Source organism: Petromyzon marinus, chromosome 59 (genome assembly GCF_048934315.1).
Source record: "Petromyzon marinus isolate PM22_M1 ecotype Great Lakes invasive population chromosome 59, UKy_Petmar_22M1.pri1.0, whole genome shotgun sequence".
NCBI classification, from domain to species: Eukaryota; Metazoa; Chordata; class Hyperoartia; order Petromyzontiformes; family Petromyzontidae; genus Petromyzon; species Petromyzon marinus.
Window position 1 is genome coordinate 13,756,224 of NC_133725.1, and position 23,081 is coordinate 13,779,304.

Below are 23,081 nucleotides of genomic sequence, written 5' to 3' on the forward strand. Positions count from 1 at the left end.
TCTATATGGCCAACCATCCCCTCTCTGTGTGCCACAGTCCTGGCCCTCAACTGGTGCCGCTACTGTTGCTGCTGCTGTTTCTACTCACTACTATAAGCACTTGCCCCTACAGTCTGCTGCGGCTACACGGGTGACTTTTGCCTTTATCTCAACCATGTGCAGATCCTCGGGTTGCCTCCAAGATGCATGATGGATGCAGCTCCTGACGGAATGCACTACTTTGGTGAGTTGAAGGGTGGGGCGAGCAACCGGCCGGATTCAGTGTTAGGGTGTGGCCTGGAGTTGTAGTTTTTTTGGGGGGATGGCCATGGGGGGGGGGGCCTCTTTGTATTTTCAATTCCTTGGGTGAGTGGGTGGGTAAATGGGCGCGTGGGCAAGTGGGTAGGTGGGCAAAGTGGTGGTTGGTGACTGTGTGTCTCTCCTGCTGTGCATGTCTCCTGCAGATCGTTTGGGCATGATGTTCTCCCCAGTCAAGAGAAGGGTGCCAGGGAGCTTATCACTTCACGGGGCACTCAAAAGCCACGACCCGGAGTTTGTTGACTTTGTCAGCTCCTGCCTGCGGTAAGAATCATCCCCCACCCCCTCCCCCCTCCCCATGAGGATTTCTCCCACCAAGGTGATCAACGATCGCCCTCCACCGATCACCAGGAAGATGTGGAGCTGAGTGAACCTGCCGATGACCAGTATCACCGGTGTTAAGATCACCCTCTTTGGAGGTCCATTAAAGATGATCCTCGGCAGTGCGAGGCTCAGGGCATTTTTAGAGTACTGCGTATTGAAGGATTGCCGCTGCTACCATGACTACCGCTGCTGCTGTGCGTTCCTGGACCTCGTGGGAGAAGGGAAGGAACGTCAATCCTCTCACCACGCCTCTCTCACCACGTGCGCTGCGTGTGACCCCGGTGCGTCTCTCAACAGATGGGATCCGGATTGTCGCATGACGCCAGCGCAGGCGCTGGGTCACAGCTGGCTCCGGACCGTGGCCACCAGCACCACCAGCAACGCCACCGCCACCACCATTGCTGCTCCTGGCAGTGTACAGTGTTTTGGAGCTGCTGAGCGACGGTAAGCCATGAGGTGCTTGTCCAATGTTCAAGGCAGTCCATAGGGAGGTTTGGGGCCCGGGGCAAGTCACAATTAAATCGGAAGTATTACCAACAATACAGGGGTTTTTTCGGTTAGATCGCATAGATATACATGTGTTGTTAAACTCACTACCACCAAACACAGCCAATTAGTAAGGTGTATCATGTAAACAAAATGTGCCAATTAGTTACTAGATCAGCACACCAGTGTGTTGGAAAGTAAACCCACCACATTTACTATTCGAGTACGACATTTTGCCGGGGATTGCAACCAGCCTCATAAGGTGACGGCCAGAATTGTGGAGAAATACTCCTGTTTCGGTCTTAAATAGTGATAAATGTGAATGTGATGTCATCATTTGTGAGCCAATCTGGTGCGAAAGCCTACGTGTTAAAAAGACATTTTATGTTTGACACCGTGACATCGAAGCACAGGGCCGCCAAAAGCACGGTGCCCGGGGCGGTTTCCCCAGTACACCGTACCCGGGGGACGGCTCTGCTCCTGTTAATGTATTTACATTATAATGTACAATTTCATTGAGGGACTGTGTGTTGTCTTGGTGGGGTCTGGGACTGTTTTGTTGATGTTTTGCTGCCTTGCCCAAGTTTACATTTAGTGTTGAAAATCTGGCAGGATTTTATGTACTTTGTGCTTATGTGCTCAATTTTTTGTGACTTGCTTACATTTTTACACGTTGCACTCCTTTTGTTTGTTGTTGTAACTTGCTGACCCTGTGCCTCGACTGCATATCTGTGAAGGAAGAGCTTCATAGCTTATCGGATGCCTCTTCATCCAGTCTAAATAATGTATTCTGATTTTGGAAACAATGCAGGACAAAACGGGGGGGGGGGGGGGGAGGGGGTAGAACACACTCCACATTCCACACGGAGAAAGTGGCCCAAGTATGGGAATCAAACCCAGGTCCCTCTTTGACTGAGTTCCAGCCCTGCCGCCTGCAAACGAACACATGTACAGTTCAAACCCCACGTGTACATTCAGTTATATACGGATGTATTTTTATAATTGGTTCCTTGTGAGGACAAATAATGAGGCAGCCATATCTTTGCCATGTAGCCCTTCATCCAGTGTGATATCGCAAGACTAATGCCCATTCTGTAACCAGACCCACGATGGGCATGGTATGCTGCATTATTGCAGCATCGTTATTAACCTGGTTAATCTATCTCCGCACACAGTTAGTCCGTACGCGGACGATGGTGGGGGGGGGGGGACTGCGATCTCTGCTGTAGCAGGAAGTTGGAACGGTGTCGTGCGCATCTCTTCACAGAGCGGAGCCGGCGCTGCCCCCATCCTCCGCGCTTGCCCTGGCCTCTAAATGGAAGCTGACGGTTGTGGTGGAAGAGGAGACCCTGGTAGAGGAGCTCGTGGTGCAGGGAGAGGAGACCCTGGTGGAGGAGCTGGTGGTGCAGGAGGAGACCCTGGTGGAGGAGCTGATGGTGCAGGAGGAGACCCTGGTGGAGGAGCTGGTGGTGCAGGAGGAGACCCTGGTGGAGGGGCTGGTGGTGCAGGAGGAGACCCTGGTGGAGGAGCTGGTGGTGCAGGAGACCCTGCTGGAGGAGCTGGTGGTGCAGGAGGAGACCCGGGTGGAGGAGCTGGTGGTGCAGGAGGAAGAGACCCGGGTGGAGGAGCTGGTGGTGGAGGAGGAGACCCGGGTGGAGGAGCTGGTGGTGCAGGACGAAGAGGAGATGGGGGGGGAGACAGAGGAGGTGGCGACGAAGAAGGAGCAGGAGGAGGAGATGGTGGTGCAGGATATGGTGGTGGAGGAGAAGGAGATGACAAGGAAAGAGGATCAGGCGATGGTGATGCAGGAGGAGAAGAGGAAGCGAGGGGGCCTGGCCCGCATAGGGAGAACCATCCGTTCACTCCTCCGACGCGCGCTGCTGTGTGGTGGCCGGTCCACCACACAGTAGAGGTGGTGGTCATGGATAGTTGTGAACCACGACCACTATCACCACACCCACTATTACCACACCCACCACATGCACACTCCACACATACACCCCCCTGTGATACCCACCACCCACCACACACACCCTGCACCCACCCACCCCGTGACACCCACCACACACTACACAAAGGGCTAGGGGTTTAGAGGGTTAGGGGTTTATAAAGTTATGGGTTTAGAGGTTTTGGGGTATTTTGGGGATAAGGGGTTTATATGTTTAGGTATTTCGAGGGTTATAGGGTTTAGGGGTTGAGAGTATTAGGGGTTTAGGGGTTAGGGTTTTAAGGGTAAAGGGGTTTAAAGGGTTAGGTGTTTAGAGGATTAGGCTATTAGTGGTATAGGGGTTTAAAGAGTTAGGGGTTTAGGGGTTCAGAGGGTTATGGTTTTAAGGGTAGAGGGGTTAAGAGGGTTAGGGATTTAGAGGGTTTTGGGTTTAAAGATGTTGTGTTTAAGGGTTTAGGGTAGGGGTTCAGTGGGTTAGAGGTTTGGGGGTTTATGGGTTAGGATTTTAGAGGGTGATGGGTTTAGACCGATATGGTTTTAAGGGTAAAGGGGTTTTGAGGGTTGAGTTTTAGAGGGTTACAGTTTAGAAGGTTGTGGTTTTAGAGGGTTCTCGGTTTAGAGAATTAGGTGTTTAGAGAGTTTATGGGGTTTGATTGTTAAAGGGTTAGTGGTTTAGAGGGTTAGGAGTTTATAAGGTTATGGACTTAGGGGTTTAGAGGTTTTGGGGCTTTTAGGGGGTAAGCAGTTTAGAGGTTTGGGGGGTTTTAAGGGTTATGATGTTTAGGGGTTGAGCGTATTAGGGGTTTTGAGGGTTAGGATTTTAGTGGGTTAAGGGTGTAGAGGGTTAGGGGATTAGAGGGTGAGGGGTTTAGAGGGTTGGGGTTTTCGTGGTATTTGGGTTAGGATTTCAAAGGGTGAGGAGTTTAGACAGATAGGGTTTTAAGGGTGAAGAGGCTGAGGTTTTTATTTGGTAGAGTTTAGAAGGTTATGGGTTTAGAGGGTTAAGGGTTTAGAGTTACTGTCGGTGTTTAGAGGTTTAGGGGGTTTATGGGTTTTGATTGCTCGGTGTTTTGGTTTACAAGGTTACGAGTTTTAGAAGGTTTTGGGTTTAGAGGTTTCGGTGTTTTGGGGATTAGAGGTTTATAAGGTGAGGGGTTTAAAGGGTTATGGTTTTACAGGTTTAGGGGTTTAGACAGTTTGGGGTTTAAGGGTTTAGAACAGGGGTGGGCAAATTTTTTGACTCGTGGGCCACAATGGGTTCTAAAATTTGACAGAGGGGCCGGGCCAGGAACAGATGGATGGAGTGTTTGTGAACTAATATAAATGTCGTGTAAAAATAATAACATGAAAGGATTTGGCCTTTAACAGGTAGCAAAGCATTTATTTGCAAGGCAATTTAACAAATTGCACGAACATGAACAATACAAAAACATGTCGTAACTCCCGGTCAAAGTGCGCCATCTAATGGGGAAATGGGGGCATTACAGGAGAAAGGTAAAATTTAATTTAATAATATTTGTACAATTTCGGCGGGCCGGATTAAAAAGCCCAACGGGCCGTATACGGCCCGGGGGCCGTACTTTGCCCATGTCTGGTTTAGAAGGTTAAGGGTTTAGACAGTTAAGAGTTTTTGGGGTTTATGGGTTAGGGTTCTAAAGGGTGAGGTGTTTAGACGGTTGGAGTCTTCAGGGTAAAGTCCTTTAGAGGATTTGGTGTTTAGAGGGTTAGAGTTTAGAACGTTTTGAGTTTAGAGGGTTTAGAGAGTTACGTGTTTAGAGGTTTATGGGTTTCGATTGTTGGTTGAATAATGGTTTAGATGGTTAGGAGTTGAGGAGGTTATAAGGGTATGTGTTTAGGGGTTTAGAGGTATAGGGGTTTCAAGGGTTAGGGATTTAGAGTGTTAGGGGTTTAGTGGTTTGAGAGTTTAGAGGGTTTAACACCTAGACTTTCACAACTAATATTGGGTTAGTCTCCAACACTAAATGGCACTTTTTGTTGATGTGACAAATTTTCCTAATTGGCTGTGTCGGGTGGTGGCTGGTTTAACGACACATTTATAGTTACACAATCTAACCCCAAAAAACATTTATGGGTTTAGAGGGTTAGGGGTTTAGTGGGTTATGTGTTTAGAGGGTTAGCATTTTAGGGGTATATGTCTTTTAAGGGTTAGGCATCTAGAGGGTTAGTTCTTTAGAGGGTTGGGGTTTAAATGTGTTGGGATTAGATTAGGGATTTAGGGTTTTGAGGGTTAGGGTTTTGAGGGTTAGGGTTTTAGAAGTTGAGGATTTAGAAGGTTACGAGTTCAGAGGGTTAGGGGTCTAGAGGGTTAGTTCATTAGAGGGTTGTGGTTTAGATTGGTTGGTATTTAGAATATTAGGGATTTAGGGTTTTAGAAGGATAGAGTTTCAAGGTTTAGAGGGTTAGGGATTCAGAGGGTTGAGGGTTTGGTTTTTAATGGCTTCGAAGGTTAGGGTTAAAAGACTAAGGGGTTTGGAGAGTGAGGGGTTTTTGGTGGGTTAGGGTTTTAAGGGTAAAGGGTTTGAGAGGGTTAGCGGTTTAGATGGTTATGGGTTTAAATGGTTAGGGATTTAGATAGTTACGGGGTTTAGAGGTTTAGAGGGTTTTATTTGTTTGAGGTTTAGTGGTTAAGGTCTCTGTGCGAGTCCAACAGGTTTATTTTAGTCTATGGTAAGATAAAAACAGTTCAGTTTAATTTGTATATATTTAAACAATTTTACCTTTCCTGTCGAGTTTTTGTATTGTATTTTTGTTATGTTCTGACCTGCCCGATTGGACGTCTGTGAAAACAGATCGTCATAGCTCATCAGATTCATCCAGTATAAATAAATATTCAGATTAAAATTCTATTGACCTCTGTGCGAATCTATGGATTTCTGTGTGAGTTTTTGAGTCTCTTGAGTGTATGGATCTCTGTGTGAGGCTATTGGTCTCTGTGCATGTCAAAAGGACTCTGTGTGAGTCTATGGGGTTGCCGTGTGAGTGTCTGTAGGAATGCATGGGTCTCTGTTGGAGTCTATGGGTTTCTGGGTATGGTTGTTTGTGCGAGTTTTACATGCACAAATGGAACTTAAAAAGGCCATTGAGGGTTGCAGAATCCAAGTTGAATATTAAGTTCCCCGCAGTGCAAGCCAGCTCCCTAGTCGTGTCATCAAACAGCCCCTGTAATTCTTTATAATAAAATACGTACTCCAAGAAATCCACACTGAGTCACAGTAGGGTCCTGAATTGGGGATTTTATTTTATAATCGTTGGTTTAATTTGGTTAAGTCACGTAGGTAAAAAAATAAATTTAAATTAAATAAAAGAAAAAATTAAAACATGATGTTTCGAAGGCAACACAAGCTTCCGTCTTCAGGTGGAAACAGTCACAGCAAAAAATCGCTGCACCAAGTGGCGAGGCTCTGGAAACCTCTGGCTTAAATACAGGTTAAGGGAGGGGGCGGGAGGAGCCATGTAGGGGGACCTTGGTGGGGTGAGGGGCTGAGTTAATCCGTCTTTTGTTGGGTAGAGGGTGCGGGGGATGGGTCACTGTGTGTGTGCAATAGAAACGGAAAAAAAATAGAAAAATTAAAGATCGGCAAGAATATGCTGTAAGGGGGAAGTAAAAAAAAGGGAAATAGAAAGTTAAGCAGGAATATGCTTGGTATACCACGACTTGAAATTGCTGTTAGAAATTAGTTGACGTTTGGTATGATTTAAAACGTGCTTCCAGTGGTTGCTTAATTTGAAACTATCCTCTCGGTTGAAGGTATGCCTGTATTTGTATATCTGAATGGCTTGGTGAACACATCTCTGGTCATAACCTATAGGTTTACAGAGAACCTTGGTATCGGAGAAGACAATCTCATGATCACCCATAGCGTTGTGACAATGATCAGCCACAGCAGAAGAATTCGTTCTGCCGTGTTTCAAATCTGATTTGTCCTCGCGAATTCGGTCAGAGACATGTCGCTTTGTCTCCCCGATATAGCAATCACCAAAGGTACAACTCAATTTGTAAACCCCGGGGTACTGTAAGTCTGGAATGACATCCTTCACGGATGGGATCAGATCACGAATTTTGTGTACTGTATTGAACCGGACCTGGATCTTGTGTTTGTTTAGAATTTTGGAAATCTTTTTAGTAACGCCTGCTATATATGGTAGTGTGATGGTTTTGACCGGAGTATCAAGTGGTTGTTTCTGTATGGAGGGAGAAACAGCTTGGCGGATGGTACGGTCAGAGTATCCATTCCTTTCAAGGGCCAGGTGTACATGTTTTAATTCACTGGTCAGGTGGTGTTGGTCCGAAATGCAATAAACCCAATGGTATAAAGTTTTGATGAGATAATTCTTTTGGGCTGGGTGGTGGTGGGAATCAGGTTTCAAGTAGGAATCTGTGTGGGTGGGTTTCCTGTAGACAGAATGCCCCAATGAGCCATCAGGTCTCCTCTCAAACAGAACATCTAAGAATGGTAGCTTGCCAACTTTCTCCACTTCCATGGTGAATTTGATGGCGGGATGTCTGGAATTGATGTGGTGTAGGAAAAGATTCAAAGCTGGGAGGCTATGTGGCCAAATGACGAAAGTGTCATCCACATATATCTTCCCCTGGGAAGGTCTGAGGGTGGAAGTCTGGATGGCGTCTGATTCAAATTTCTCCATGAAAATATTGGCTATCACTGGTGACAAGGAGGAACCCATGGGGGGTACCCTCAATTTGTTTGTAGAAGGAGCCATTCCAAGTAAAGTAGGTATTGTTGAGGCAGTGCCTAACCAGTGCAGGTGTATCGGCGTCTAGTCCATGTTGGACCAAATTTTCAATTATTTCAATGGTATCAGGTACTGGGACCTTGGTGAACAAAGAGACCACATCGAAGCTGACAAGGATATCGTCAGGGGACAGTACAACGTCTTTGACCATAGAGACCAATTGGGCTGAGTTAAGTACTGCTGAGGTGGTCTTGCCAGTGAAAGGCAGCAAGGAATATGACGGAAAACGGGCTAGTCTATAGGTAGGGGAGTTGATCGTGGATACGATGGGTCGTAGTAGGAGCCTTCTTTATGGATCTTGGGAAGACCATAGAATCTAGGGAGTCTTGCAGCAGAAGGTTTTAGGGAGGGACGTTTAGTTGGGTCGATTAGGGAGTAGCGTTGCCTTTATCGGCTGAGAGGATGACTATATCACTTCTGTTTTTTAAAATTCGCGAGTTAAGAGCGTTTATTTTTGCTGATGTTACTAATGGGTTTCTTAGCATTCTTAAGAATAGTGGCTATTTCAGCTCTCGCAACGTCTGCTTGGATGTGTCCCACGCCTTTGAGGGCTACATCGACCTGAGAGATGATATCATCTACTGGTATGTGTTTTGGGGTGACAGCAAAATTCAGTCCCCTAGCCAGTACTGTTTTCAGATTGTCCGAAATCGGCGTTCTACTCTGATTAATGACGATTTTGTTGACGTCGAGTTTTGTTATATGTGGAACTGGGTTCTTCTTTGATAGGTGGTTGAATTTAGAAATCAGGTTAGCTTTACATTTGACTGACAGTGAATCAGCAGAAGAAGCAGTCATGTTGTCTATGTGATTCCAATCCGCACCAACCGGCATGTGCACCTGCATGTACACCACCTCTACACCGTTCATCATGCTAAGTCGGCCAATCAAATGCTAATTTTATGCTAATTCCTTTGTCAAGGCACCTTGTTTCCTCGCACACAGCTTAACGGTCGCGGTCTGAGCGTGGCTGTGTTTCACTCCAGCGCTGTCCTCGAGACAGCCTGGTTCCTTCACCTGATGAAGGCCGCTTGTGTTGTGGCCGAAACGTCGTGATTTTTGTTGTTTTATTATTTACCTACGTGACTTTACCGAATAGAACCAAAGAGTATGGATCCTTGCAGTCACAAAAGCTTTAAATCTAGAATTGATCACCTCTACGGGGAGGGCTTTCACCTATCTGTTAGAGCTTTTAACAGACAACGGGACAAGAAGTCACAGATCATCGAGACGCCGACCTTCCTCAAAAGATGCCGCGATCACAAGGTAATACCCATCGCTTTCACACTCATTTCTTCTGCTGTATCTTCTCCGAATTCTAAACAGATTCTCTTTAAGGCCAGCCTATCTTAAATCTCAGAGAGGATAAGGCTACTCCGATTTGAACTCGATACTTTAGACAGGACTCTCCTACAAGCTCATTTAATGTTAACACAAAAAATGTCACCTTCTGATTGGAATCACATAGACAACATGACTGCTTCATTCTGCTGATTCACTGTCAGTCAAATGTAAAGCTAACCTAATTTCTTTCTGATTGAGAAGGGGTCAAATATATAACATTTTTGACATGCGTTTTTTCTAGATTTTGTTGTTGTTATTCTGTCTCTCACTGTTCAAATAAACCTACCATTAAAATTATAGACTGATAATTTCTTTGTCAGTGGGCAAACGTACAAAATCAGCAGGGGATCAAATACTTTTTTCCCTCACTGTATGAGTGCATGTTTACGTGCTCTATCCCAAAAATCTCGATTGTGGACTCAAAAAACCGCTGGGAGACTTCTCACTCAGACCCGTAGCAAGACAATATCGCCCCAATATTCAAATTGTTCAAATATCCCCCGAACGAGTCCAGGATCAATTTAAAGATCATACTCGGCATTCTGAAGGTCCTCCGTGGCCTGACAATGATCACGTTGCCATGTTTACGCTTCTTACAAATATTTTTGCCCCGTTGAATCGATCACCAAACCCAAGTGACGGTAATGTTATGGTAAAGAAAATCTCAGTGGGTGACCTCTGGGCAGAGCATGACCTTGCAAACAGACGACCAATCGAGTGAAATAAACATGGGAAACGCACCTCGATGAACAGGCTGACTTCCCTGTGTGTTTGGACAAACTCATTCATCACAGGCAAAACGAACATGTCCCGAATGCCCACGTCCTTCAGGAACTGCATCTGGAGGTGTTGGCACACCAATTGCATCACCTAGCAAAAGAGGAAAACAGCAGGAACGACGTGAATACATCATCGCCATGCAGCAGTCTACGCCCGTCAATTTCTCACAGCGGTAGTAAGGTCCTTAGGTGTCTGGGAGCACAAGGCAGGTGCAGGTGGGTGAGTCATAATTTCCTTCCCTTACGCCAAAACTTATTTCAGGCTGTGCAAGAGATAATGACATGGGTTAATTGTCACACAAGCCACTTAGAAAGCTGCCATGCTGTTAGTGGTTAGTAAACTGAACTCACAGACCAGAGGTCGCTAAATGGGCACACCACAGTTAGCTGATCGGCAAGTCACGTGCGATGCAGCAAAGTGTGGCTTTCAGCCGGCTCTTCCAACACACCTGGTCAACGTGGAAAAGTAGAATATGGGACCGTCCTGGTGTGGACTAATCAGTTTCAAAGACAATGCATATATTATCAGAGCATGTTTCCATGTTCACCACAAGTACGTGTGGTTAATGCAGACAGGATTCCTTGAATGAGGATTCTGTTTGGTGTTTTAACATCTTGACACCTGTTGTATTGCCAGAAAGGGTAAAACCTATTGTTATATGGAAAAGTAGACCAAATACTCGTAAAGAGTTCGCTCTCATGAAGGTCTTTTCACCAGCGGTGGTGTGACCAAGCAATTGCAGAGCTGCACTTTTATATAAGTCAGGTCAAAGCCAGATACACATTGGAGGATAAACATCCCACGGTGGCTGGGCAATTGTTGTGCAATAATGTCAGGTCAAACTTACTTAGGATATTTACAGGTGCATTTTATTCATGCCGTATATATTAATGCACACATTGTGTAGTAGTGGTATTACTATTAAACTCACCTTTAATGACGATGACCATAAACATGATTAAGAGTGTGACTATTAATGAATGTGCGACTGTACGATGTGGACGCAGCGGAGGGGCCCCCCACGGTGAGCGGTGACGCAACGCGCGCAGTGGCCCGCGTCACGTGGTTGGCACCTCACGTGCACAGAGCGAGGCAGGCAGAGCCAGAGGGGCGGGGGGGCGGCGTTGCCTAGGCGACGTTGGCGTCCTCGCGGTCTACTCCACGGTCAAGCTGCGTGTCACTTGGTGACCCCCCCACCGCCTCTTACTGGACACCTGTGAGTGAGAGCTTGATAGCGCTTCGGATTTCTCCAGGGTCAAAACAGATTTTGATTCCCAGTACAGTGTGCACAGCACCTGTACGACGGGTCCTCGTTTAACGCAGTAGATGCGTTCCTGAAAAGTGCCGCGCTAAGCGAAAACTATTTCCCCCGTAATGAATGTCCAAGCGCAGTCAGAATTGGGTTACAAACAACTTGAGGGGACGCCGCCGCGTTACCGTCTCGTCTCGCTCAACCGCGCAGCTCAAGAAAGTAGTTCGGCGTCGACTGCTCACAAGTCGCCTTATGGCGGTGCGCGTTCCCTAAATGAAGGCAACCGCGTTATAGCGTGAACACGCGGGACAGACCCAGTTGTCGTGTGCGGGTCAACTCCCTGAGATAAACTTGCTGCCGACTTCATGCGTTGTATACGCCCAGTGCTCAGCCAATTGTTGTGAGCGTCGCTCCTCTGCCCTCTGTTGTTAATGGAGGGAGACTGCACCCAACTGCCAAGTATCATCCTTCGCGAGCCTCTTCAAAACGCTCACCTTGACACCGCTGGAAGCAGCCATCGGACTTGACCTCACCCCACAACAGTGCAAGTTTAACCGCTCAACATTAAAACACAACGATGGGTCGCTTGCACCAATCGCACAACATCACAGCGTTGACTCTCAACTGTTACTTGTGTAGAGGGGGTCAGATTGTCCAGACATTCGGTTGATACTAATAGGGTTTATTTTTCCAGTATTGTAGATTATTTGAATTACATTTGTTTGGGCGTCAGGGTGGTGCAGTGGTCACGCCCGTGCATGGCATGTTCTGAAGGAGTGCCTGGCATCGCTTTCCTAATTCTGGTCCCTTTCTCTGCATGGGTTTACTCCCATAGCAAAACAACAACAAAAACATACACTGTAACTGGTACTAGCCAAACATCTGGGATTGTTTTTGTTATGCTGCCTTGCCCAAAATGGCATTTGGTGATAAAAAAATTTGGCAGGAATTGATGCACTAATGCAATTTTAACTCTTATATATTTTCATTTCATGACTTGCTTAGCGTTCATATTCTTGGTAAAGTCACGTAAATAGAAAACAAGAAATAAAATTCAAATTAAATAAAAAATTTAATTAAAAAAATAACAAATAAAAAATAAATTGAAAATAATAAAAGCAAAAAACCCAGGACGTTTCAATCGCAACACAAGTGGTCTTTATTTTATTGTTTTTTTGTTTTCTATTTACGTGACTTTACCGAAAGAACCAAGAATATGATTTCCTGCAGTCACGAAAGTTTTAAGTCAAAATTTGCTTCGCGTTCCTTTACTTTGCCCTCCTATCTGTTTGTATTGCTGTTTGTTGTTGTAACTTTCTGACTCGCCCCGACTGGACATCTGTGAAAAAAAGAGCTTCATAGCTCATCAGATTCATCCAGCCTAATTAAAGATTCTGATTCTAACATTAACTGACCTAGTTTTCGCGCGGATATCATGGCCAGGATGCGGAACAAAGGGACCCCCGGTCACACTCACGTGGAATGCCTAGGGCATTGCACAGCATTTAAATGGACTAGTTTTGTGAGATTTATTTGGTGGCTTAGGGAAGGCCTTTATTCAACAATGTATATCATGGCCGATAAGAATTTTTATAGTTATACACCATAGCCCACGATTTCCTGCACCGTTCATTCACTTGAGGAGACTGCGCATGGTGGAGATGGATTACCCTCGGTATCCTGTCCCAAAGTAATTCCAGTGGTTCAGGTAGTGGAAGAGTTGCTAGAGCTTCTGGTTCTTGCCGAAGCCTTGTGACTTTGGGATGAGAGCGTGGTAGGATGAGTGAAGCGTAGAGCTAAAGCTCCTGGAACATCCTGTACCCAAACAACACCAAACATTCAAAATCTTACAATGCTGCTGTTCCAGCACGAACAACATAACAATGAACAAATTTTCACAAATTCAACGTAATGCAGGTAATTGAGTGGCTCGAGGTTAATTTCAATGTCAGAGCACCGAGCCAATGCCATTGAGGTCCTCCATTCAAAATTCAGTGAGCCATCTATCAACAAACGTTCCTGCGAATTAAGTGCAGGAATGCTGTGGTCTCAACTTGGTCACCAATGGCTGCACAGTAAACATCATGTCAAATGTGTTTTTGTTCACTGAAGCATATCCCAGCTCTGAGGGTTTGAATTCCATTTGACGTGTAATGAATTATCTTCAGCTTGGATTTCTGGTAAAGCACATCAGTGGCAACTTGTCTCTGAAACAGGGGTTCCTTGTTCGACAAACTGTGTTTCTGGAACATTCAAGCATCCTCAAGTGCCGTGGATAAGTAAGAGTTTTATCGTTCCACTATTGTTTTGTTGACTGTATCAGCTTTAACAGGATTTGCCCAAAACGCCTTAGCAAGGAAGGATGAGTCTTTGTAAGTTAGCAAATAGAGAGGGTGGAGACCTCAGCATGTAGACATCTCAACCACAACTCTACCTGGTCTCTGTTATTTATTAAATGAGCCAGCCCTTGCCACACTGAGGTTATACGAATGAACCTTGCATGCCACAGACAGGGCAGTGAACGGCAGTTGCTGCTATTGTTTTGGTTGTTTGTAGCTTTTTTTTGTACCCAGCGATGGCAAGCTCGTACTCCGAGTGCCCATAGAAGGAGGCTGGGTCAAAGATGACGGGCCCTTCATTAATCTCTGCAGCATTCCCAGTCCATATATCACCGTGGAGCAGTGCCAGAACCACCTCTACGTCCCGGAAAAAAATCCCCCAACCGAAGCTGCACACCACGCAAAAAACAACACCGCTTTATTCATGATAACGTTTTTTTCGAGTTAGATTGCATAAATTTACATGCGTCGTACACCCACCTCCAATTGCAATGAGGCAATTGCCAGAAGTCAGAACGCTTCTGGCAATTGCTTGATGATGCTGGTTGTAATCACCAGCGAAAGGTCGTACTCATTTTAAAATGTTCCGCGTTTCCTCTCTAACAGACCAGAGTGCCGAAGCAATAACATAAATGGCACGTTCTGTTCATGTCAGAAACATTACTAATGGGCGATCTAAGCCAAAAAAAACTTTATCATGAATAATATTGGTCGCGAAAGCCTGCGTGTGAAACACCACTTTACCTTTAAAGTCACCTCGAAAACCCACTGCGATCAAATGGGTTTCCCATATGGCTGTGCACATGATGAGCTACACTGCTGCATGTATTAACTCTTTCCTGCTCAGAGATGACCGCAAGTTGCGGGGTGCATCCCGTTCACCGCTGAATCTCGTGTACGTCATCGGATCGTAATAGGAAGTAAATATTAATTAACTTTATTAGTACCGAGGATCCCACAAGGCCGTGCGGGAACGTGTGTAGCACAGTTTGGTACCAGCTATAATAGAGTGCTGTCCTGTTGCTACGGTGCTCTGCGGCGAGTACAATGTCTTTAAAAACAACGGCGCTATGCCTCTCTAAATAAAATTACCGCTGAACCGCTTGCGGGTTCCGAGATTCGGTGGTGAACGAGACCCATCCTGAAATGAGCAGTCGTCTCGGAACAGGAAAGGGTTAAGGGCGAGAGTGAAACAGCTTACGAACCTGAAGCCGAGACCAGAGCTCGCGGGTTTCCCGTTCACCGTAGTCCTTCTCTATCATGTCCAGCTGAAGCTGCAGTTGCTGCCGTGAGAAGAACGTCACCCAGTCCTCCTGCCACTCATTCAGCTGGTGGCATAAATATAGTTTTATTACGGACATTTAGAAACATAAGCAAATAATACCTACTTTATTTGGCCAATCCTTGACCTAAAACAGTGATATTCACTCATTTTCGGAGGGGGGCCACTTTCGCGAATAAGACATTATCAGTGAAAGAGCCATCTCACATTTGAAACCATTGGGGGGTTTGACAGCATGATGGGGTGTTTTCACTTGTGTGTATTGTCGGGGACTGCACGTCAGGGGTCGCAGTAAAAAGGACACCAGGGACTGCCACCGGCCCACGGGCCTTGCAATGAAGAACACGGACTTAAGATGTCACCCAGAAACGTTGAATTTTACGTACAAATGGCTGGGTAATTCTTAAGACATAATTCGACACTCATGTTATGTACCGATTATCATGCTGTAGTCTTTGAACATCTCATTTTAGCCACCAATTGATATCCTCATAAAAAATTACAACAGCATTGATCCTAACGATAGGTTCTGCGCTTAATTCCCACACCTCCGTTTAGCACGGTTGGCTATGGACGGTGGAAAGGAAGTTCAACATACATTCATACAAGTCTCTCAAACCCGGCTGAGTGTAATTGGTAATTAGCAAAAACATAACTGATTACGTGAACACTGGTTATGCAAGATCGATCTCTGAGGGAACTTCAGTGATATCTGGTGATGTCAGTTGTAACTGTGTGCCCTGTTATCAATGGTACAACTGTGTGCAATGGAAGAAAATATATGCATTTTTTATCAAATATATTGTTTTATAAATTTGTGTACTTACACAAGATAAAATGTACGCCAATCTAGTTCTTCTTAAAATGTAACCTTAAACCAATGTTACCATCATCAGTGGTTAATAGAATATTACACAAAGGACTCTCATATTTCTACGATGTAATACTAATTATACTGACATCTGAACAACAGCTGATTTCACCGCTCCATGATAAAACTAATTTAATCAAGTAAACATTATTGCCGTTCCTATAAAACTTTGGTCACCCAGGCTGTCCTTCAACAAAAGGGTATATTAAATCTATAACATAGTTTTTTCTGGGTTAGATCGCATAAAAATGAATGAGCCGTTAAACCTACCACCACCTAACAGCCAATTAGTAAGGTTGTCACGTAAACGGAACATGCCAATCCGCTACTTGTACAGCAAACCGAAGTGTTGGAGAGAAAATCCACAACATTTACAATCTGAGTATGACGTTTCGCTGGTATTTACAACTATCATCATTAGGTGGACAGCCAAATTCATAGAGAAATCCTCCTGTTTCATTCCTTGGAGGGATAGATGTGATGACGTCACTTGTGAGCCCTTCACGAATTGGAATGTTCTGTTTATGTGACAAACCTTACGAATTGGCTGTCGGTGGCGGGTTTAACGACAAATTTATATTTCAACGATCTAACCCAAAAAAAACCGATATTATGGATGATATTGGCCGCGAAAGCCTACGTGTTAAACGGGTATATTAAAATTTAAATGGGCTACAACCAGTTTCATGACTTTAAAGCGGAGATCACATGTGGGATGTAACCACAGCATATAGCCGTATGAAACCCACATACTCTACATCCTCCTGCCCAGGGTCTATACCTGTTTGGAGAAATTCAAGACTGAAATTTTTATCAAAATCTGTAAAACACATGAGAACCTTAATTTAGCAGTCTCAAACTGACTGGGACCCCTGTCGTGACGGAGCAGCTGAACATTGCACAAAATCATCAACGCATATACAGATATATACCAAGGGTGACCAACTTTCCTGACCCTACCAGCAGCATACCATAATCTTCAGATGGCCGCGGGAGCCACAAGAGATAAAGATTAGCCATACAGAAGTTGACTCGTGTCGACTGGCTGTGGAATTTTGACTTTAGAAATCTCAGTGCCCTGGGAGTACTCATGGCCTGCCTCCGATACCAGATTGTTCTCACTTCATATAAAGTTAAATTGAAGAGTTACAAATTAGCAGCGCCTCTGCAGAGCCACACTTGAACTGCCCAGGAGCCACATGCAGATGCCGAGCAATGGTCTGGCCAACCATGGTATTTTCTGTACATTATAGACTTGTAAATCTAGCGTATATAAATAATTAGCTGAAAACATTTATTTTAGCATTTACTCTATTGCCCTTTAATGAATGAATAGCAAAACTACATGAACTCTCTCCTAAAGCCTTCTTTTGGCTAGCAGACCTTGACATTTATCTCCTGAACATATTGCGATTATATTCTTGGTTCTTTCGGCAAAGTCACGTAGAAGGGAAATAATACAAATAAAACATAATATAATAAAATTCTCACGACATTTCGGCCACAACGCAAACAGCCGTCCTCAGGTGAAGAAACAGAGCTGTCGGAAAGACAGCGTCTTAATGAACACTGCCCAGCGTTCATTAAGACGCTGTCTTTCCGACAGCTCTGTTTCTTCATCTGAGGACGTCTGCTTGCGTTGTGGTCGAAACTTCGTGAAAATTTTATTATATAATGTTTTATTTGTATTATTTTATTATTTCCTTTCCACGTGACTTTACCGAAAGAAACAAAAATATGAATCCCTGCAGTCACGAAAGCTTTAAATCGAAAAATATTGCGATTAGCAAAAATATAAAGGGACGCAATGTTGAATGCTCTAAGTCTCCTTTGCAGAAGAGTTTGCCCTGATGGACTTAAATACAGATACTTTTAATAGCCATAATTCATGTATTACCCAACATAATTCATATTCTGAAAAGTACATTGCACACACATGAACAATACAGTTCCCTTCATCACAAAGATGGCTAAAACAAAGAGATGAATGTGATTAGGTGTGGAAAAGCATGACCGTTGGCTGGCTAGTTGTGTTCATGTATGAAATAATGACAGCATGTGTCTATCTCATTCACTAGCTCAATCGCTTGATTTTTACGATTAATAAACAGCTGTATGAAATGTGTGTTTGTTTACACACAAATCGCCTGTTTACACATATTCATTAGATCCGATTAGCATGCCTACTCTCAGTGCGAAGAAATGTCAACATAATACATAGTTGACATGATGCTAGGGTTGGATCGGTGGGCCTAGTTTTCCACATGTTTAACATTTTCATGATTCAATACCGATAGTTTCTCTTCCTTGTGAAGCCTCTCTCCAATCTTCCTGTTGTGAAGGTGCATTTCAGCCAGATGCTGCCCCAACAAGCCTGAGCCCCTGTCAGAGTGTACAACCTGTCAAAGAAAACATTAACTTTATCATGTCAACAAACCCCAAGTAATAATTCATATGCAAACTAAACTACATCATATTTGTCCAGGTGGTCTGTGGCCAAGAACCTCGCTTGAAAATACGAATATATCAGTTCACATTCTGGTTTAGGTGACTCAAAACAATATTCTTCTGGGGTTTATACAATGAGTGTTACTTCCTGGGAAGTCAATCCTATGTAGACTATAAATGAAACCATTTTTTATATTACCAGAGCTATTTTTCAGAACCGACCTGGCCACAAATGATAGCCTAACGAAGTGGCTTATCACATGGAAATGTATAGCAGCCAAATGCTTTAAAATACTCATGTTTCTAAATGTGCAGGGAAAAACTGGAGAAACCGGAGAAAAATCTGCACGACCACGGGGAGAACATGCAAACTTCAAATATACAGCAGGCGTCAAGGTCGGGATCGAACCTACGAAGTCCAATATACCAGGCGAGGCAGTTAACATCTCCTAGCCACCATGGCGCCCCATTCTCTGACTTATCCACCCACCCACCCACTCGTAAAGCCACCCACTCACTCACCCTGCCACGTACTGAATCTCTAAACCAACAACTCAACCACCCACTCACTCACCCTGCCACGTACTTAATCTCTAAACCAACAACTCAACCACCCACCCACTCATCCAACCTCTCACTTACTAAACCAGCCACTCACCAACCCACCGACCCACTCATCCACCTATTCACTTAAAATAGTTCAACTACAATTGAATTATTTTAAATTCACCAGGCAAGGCCCACTGAGCTATATAGATCCTTGTCGGAAACGACGTGGCAAACAAATCATAGCTCAAAGAAGTGACTTATCACGTGGACATTTATAGCAGCCAAAGCCTCTAAATGTATATTTCTAAATATGCATGAAAAACTCGGAGGTCCCAGAGAAAAATCCATGCAACCACAGGGAGAACATGCAAACTCCAAATATACAGGCGTCACGATCGAGATCGAACCCACGATGTCTTATACAAATGGCGAGGGAGTTAACATTCCGCTACCCTGGCGCTCCACTCTGACTCAGCCTCCCACCCACCCACTCAAACACCCAGCCAAGCACTCATGAACCCAATCACCGTGGCACCCACTCAATCGCGAAACCCACTCACTCATCAACACACCCAGCCACTCACTTAACCACTTACCTACGAACCCACCTGCATACCCCCCACTCACTAACTCAACGACCCACTCACTCAACACTCCACTAACCCACCCAATCACCTATTCATGCCCCAAATCACACACTGACCCATTCACCCACTTAATCTATAACTCATGCACTCACCCACCCACCTGCTCACCAGCCACTTATCTACTCACCCACCCACTCATCCTGCCACCTACTCAACCTCTAACCCACCCACGCACCGAACTACCCACCTACCCAATCACCCATCCAATAAACTACAACTAAACTATTTTGTATTTTACCAGGTAAGCCCCACAGAGCTATATAAAACATTTTAGAAGTGATCTGGTTACAACTGATACGTGAACGAAGTGGCTTATCAAGCTGACATTTCTTCTAAACAAATCTTGACTCTAAATGGGGAGGGATGACTCTGGAGGACCCGGAGAAAGATCTACGAAGACACAGGCAAAACATTAAAACTCATAATATACAGGCAGCAGGGTCAGAATCGAATACACGATTTCCTGTATACTTAGTGAGGTAGTTAATATCTCACCATAGTGGCACCCCGCTCTCTGACCCACTCACCCAATTACACACTAACTCACCCACTCAACCTCCCACATTAACTTACCCACCCACCAGTCACTCCCCCATTCACCCAACCACCCCCTCACTCACCCAACCACGCACCAACTCACCTACCCACTAACTCACCCACCCATCTTCTCCCGCACTCAGCCAGCCACCCGCTCAATCACGTGCCGACTAACTTACTCACACACTCACCGACCAATACACCCATTCACCCATTCACTTACCCACCCACAATCTCACTAGCCAAGCCAACCACCCAGCCCCTCACTCACCCACTTATTCAATCACTCACTACCCCACACACTCACCCAACCACTTGCTCACTTACCCATACGCTAACCCAACCACTCACTCACCGACTCACCCACCCACTAACTCATCAAAATTAATTCTCAACCACTCACCCAACCACCCACGCAATCTCATACCCACTAACTCACTCACCTACCCATTTATGCACTCACGCACCCACTTACTCACTCACGCACCCACCAACCAACCCACCTACCCATCTCTTCACTCACTCACCCACCCACACAGTCAATCACTCACCTACATACCTACCCACTAATACTCACCTACTCATCCAACAACGAACTCACCAACCCACCCGCCAACTCACTCAGGTACTAACCCACTCAACTTCTAACCCACACACTAACCACCTAACCACCTACCCACACACTCACTCACTCACCCACACACTCACTCACTCATCCACCCACCCAAACATCCACTCATCCACCCACTAATTCACCCACCCACTCACTCCCTCATCCATCCACTCACCTACTCGCCCATCCACTCACTTACTCAATGAGCCACTCACCTTCTCACCCAGTACTTACACATCAACTGACTCTGCCACCCACTCAATTCCTAACCCACCCACTCACCCAACCAGCTGCCCACTCCCTCAGCCACTCACCTACTTACCCACCCCACTTACACATCCACTTACCCTGCAATCCACTCAATTTCTAATCCCCCACTCACCCAACCACCCGCCCACTCATCTACTCACCCATTACCACGGAATTATTCACCCACCCATCAGTCAACCACCCAATAATTCAACCACTCACAAACTAAATCGCCTATTAATTAAACCACCCACTACCTCAACCACCCACTAACTTAACCACCGAGCCACTCACCCACTCAGCAAGCCACCCACCTATATCTCTAACCCAATATTTCACTCACCCACCGCCCACTCACCTACACACTAAATTATGTTTATTTTACCAGGTTAGGCCCAATGAGCTACGTAGCTCGTTTTCAAAACAACCTTCACCACAAATAAACCGACCATTAAAATTATAGACTGATCATTTCTTTGTCAGTGGGCAAACGTACAAAATCAGCAGAGGATCAAATACTTTTTTCCCTCACTGTACATTGCGGGGGTCACAAAAATATCTCCAAAATCCTGAATAAACACAAAATCCAGGTCCAATTCAACACAGTACAACAAAATCCGTGATCTGGTTCCATCTGTAAAGGATGTGGTTCCAGACATACAGTACCCGGGCGTTTACAAACTAAAGTGCCTCTGTGGTAGCAGCTACATTGGAGAAACCACACGACATATATCAGACCCCATCCGCGAACATAAAGCAGACTTGAAACACGGTAGGACGAACTCCTCTGCCGTGGCAGATCACTGTTATAATTCAGTGGGCTCACATGACATTGACTTCTCCAAGACAGAGGTTCTTTGCAAGCCAACCGGCTACCATGAGAGATTCGTTCATGAGGCCATCCACATATACAAGCACAGATACAATTTCAACCGAGAAGATGGATTCTGGCTTAGTAACCATTGGAAAGATGTTTTAAACCATTTAGGTTCTTAATTGATTGTATTTTATGGTGATTTTCAGACCGCAGCCCTTTCGCTGGCACTGCCTCTTAATACTTCTCACACCACGGTCAATGGTATGGTTTACAACATGTAGTATAATAATTAATAGTATAACATTGTAATGTTTAACATAACTCATAAGGCAATATATAGCATCGTAATTTCATAATGAATATACATCAGTGTGGTATATAGTTGGGTTCATAGAATAAGACATAGTGTAATATCACAAGTCTAATAGTTTATAATCTAAAGCAGGGGTCGGGAACCTATGGCTCGCGAGCCAGATGTGGCTCTTTTGATGATTGCATATGGCTCGCAGATAAAACAAAATATTCTCACTTGTTTTAATCCATCCATCGATTTTTCACTGCGCATGTCCTGTTCAGGGCTGCAGGAGCAATTGTCCATTATTTTAATTGGATGATACTGGCCTACGTTTGCCGTTGCTGGGTAAAACAGGTAAACGCCCCCTTTTGAATCAGTCTGAGACTGCGTCTGCTCGGTCATTAGCTCAAAGCTAACCCTTCGACGAAGAAGATGGCGAAAAGAAAAAAAAGACGACGAGTATCGTACATTTCAGGACGAATGGACCGAAGAATTCGCCTTTGTGGAGAGAGCGGGTTCTGCGGTGTGTCTAATTTGCAATGACAAAATTACATCGTTGAAACGGTCGAATGTAAAGCGGCACTTCGACACGCGCCACGCTACCTTTGCATCAAAATACCCTGCGGGAGACAGCAGAAAGAAAGCGTGCCAAGAGCTTCTGAGCAGGGTGCAAGCTAGCCAGCAGCAACTCCGCGTATGGACCCGGCAAGGTGACTATAATTCGGCTAGCTTTGCTGGTTCTTTAGCAATAGTGAGGAACAGAAAACCATTCACAGATGGCGAGTATGCTAAAACGTTCATGCTGGATGTAGCCAATTAACTTTTTGATGATCTTCCGAACAAAGACAAGATAATCAAACGGATACAAGACATGCCTCTGTCGGCAAGAACTGTTCATGATCGTACCATCGTGATGGCAAACAAAGTGGAGGAAACGCAAGTGAAGGACATAAATGCAGCGCCGTTCTTTTCTCTGGCTTTGGATGAGTCAACAGACGTGAGCCATTTGTCGCAGTTCAGCGTGATTGCAAGCTATGCTGTTGGTGACACACTGCGCGAAGAAAGTCTTGCTGTTCTGCCATTAAAAGGGTCCACAAGAGGTGAGGATTTATTCAAGTCTTTCATGGAGTTTGCTCAAGAAAAAAGTCTACCTATGGATAAACTTCTCTCAGTGTGTACTGATGGTGCTCCGTGTATGGTGGGGAAAAACAAAGCATTTGTGGCGCTTCT

General features: G+C 45.0%; 1 long non-coding RNA gene across 2 annotated transcripts; it reads right to left on the reverse strand.

Moving 5' to 3' along the window:
• Positions 1–6,289: 6,289 nt before the first annotated feature.
• Positions 6,290–18,356, reverse strand: LOC142905872 (uncharacterized). Of its 2 annotated transcripts, XR_012929876.1 has the most exons (4): positions 17,988–18,356; positions 14,749–14,871; positions 9,914–13,019; positions 6,290–6,604 (listed from the first exon to the last, which is right to left on the reverse strand). It is a non-coding gene; the product is annotated as an uncharacterized LOC142905872 (long non-coding RNA). The 2 variants fall into 2 exon arrangements; XR_012929877.1 differs by lacking the exons at positions 6,290–6,604; positions 9,914–13,019 and adding an exon at positions 13,086–13,932 and having other exon boundaries at positions 17,988–18,114.
• Between the last annotated feature and the right edge of the window lie 4,725 nt (positions 18,357–23,081).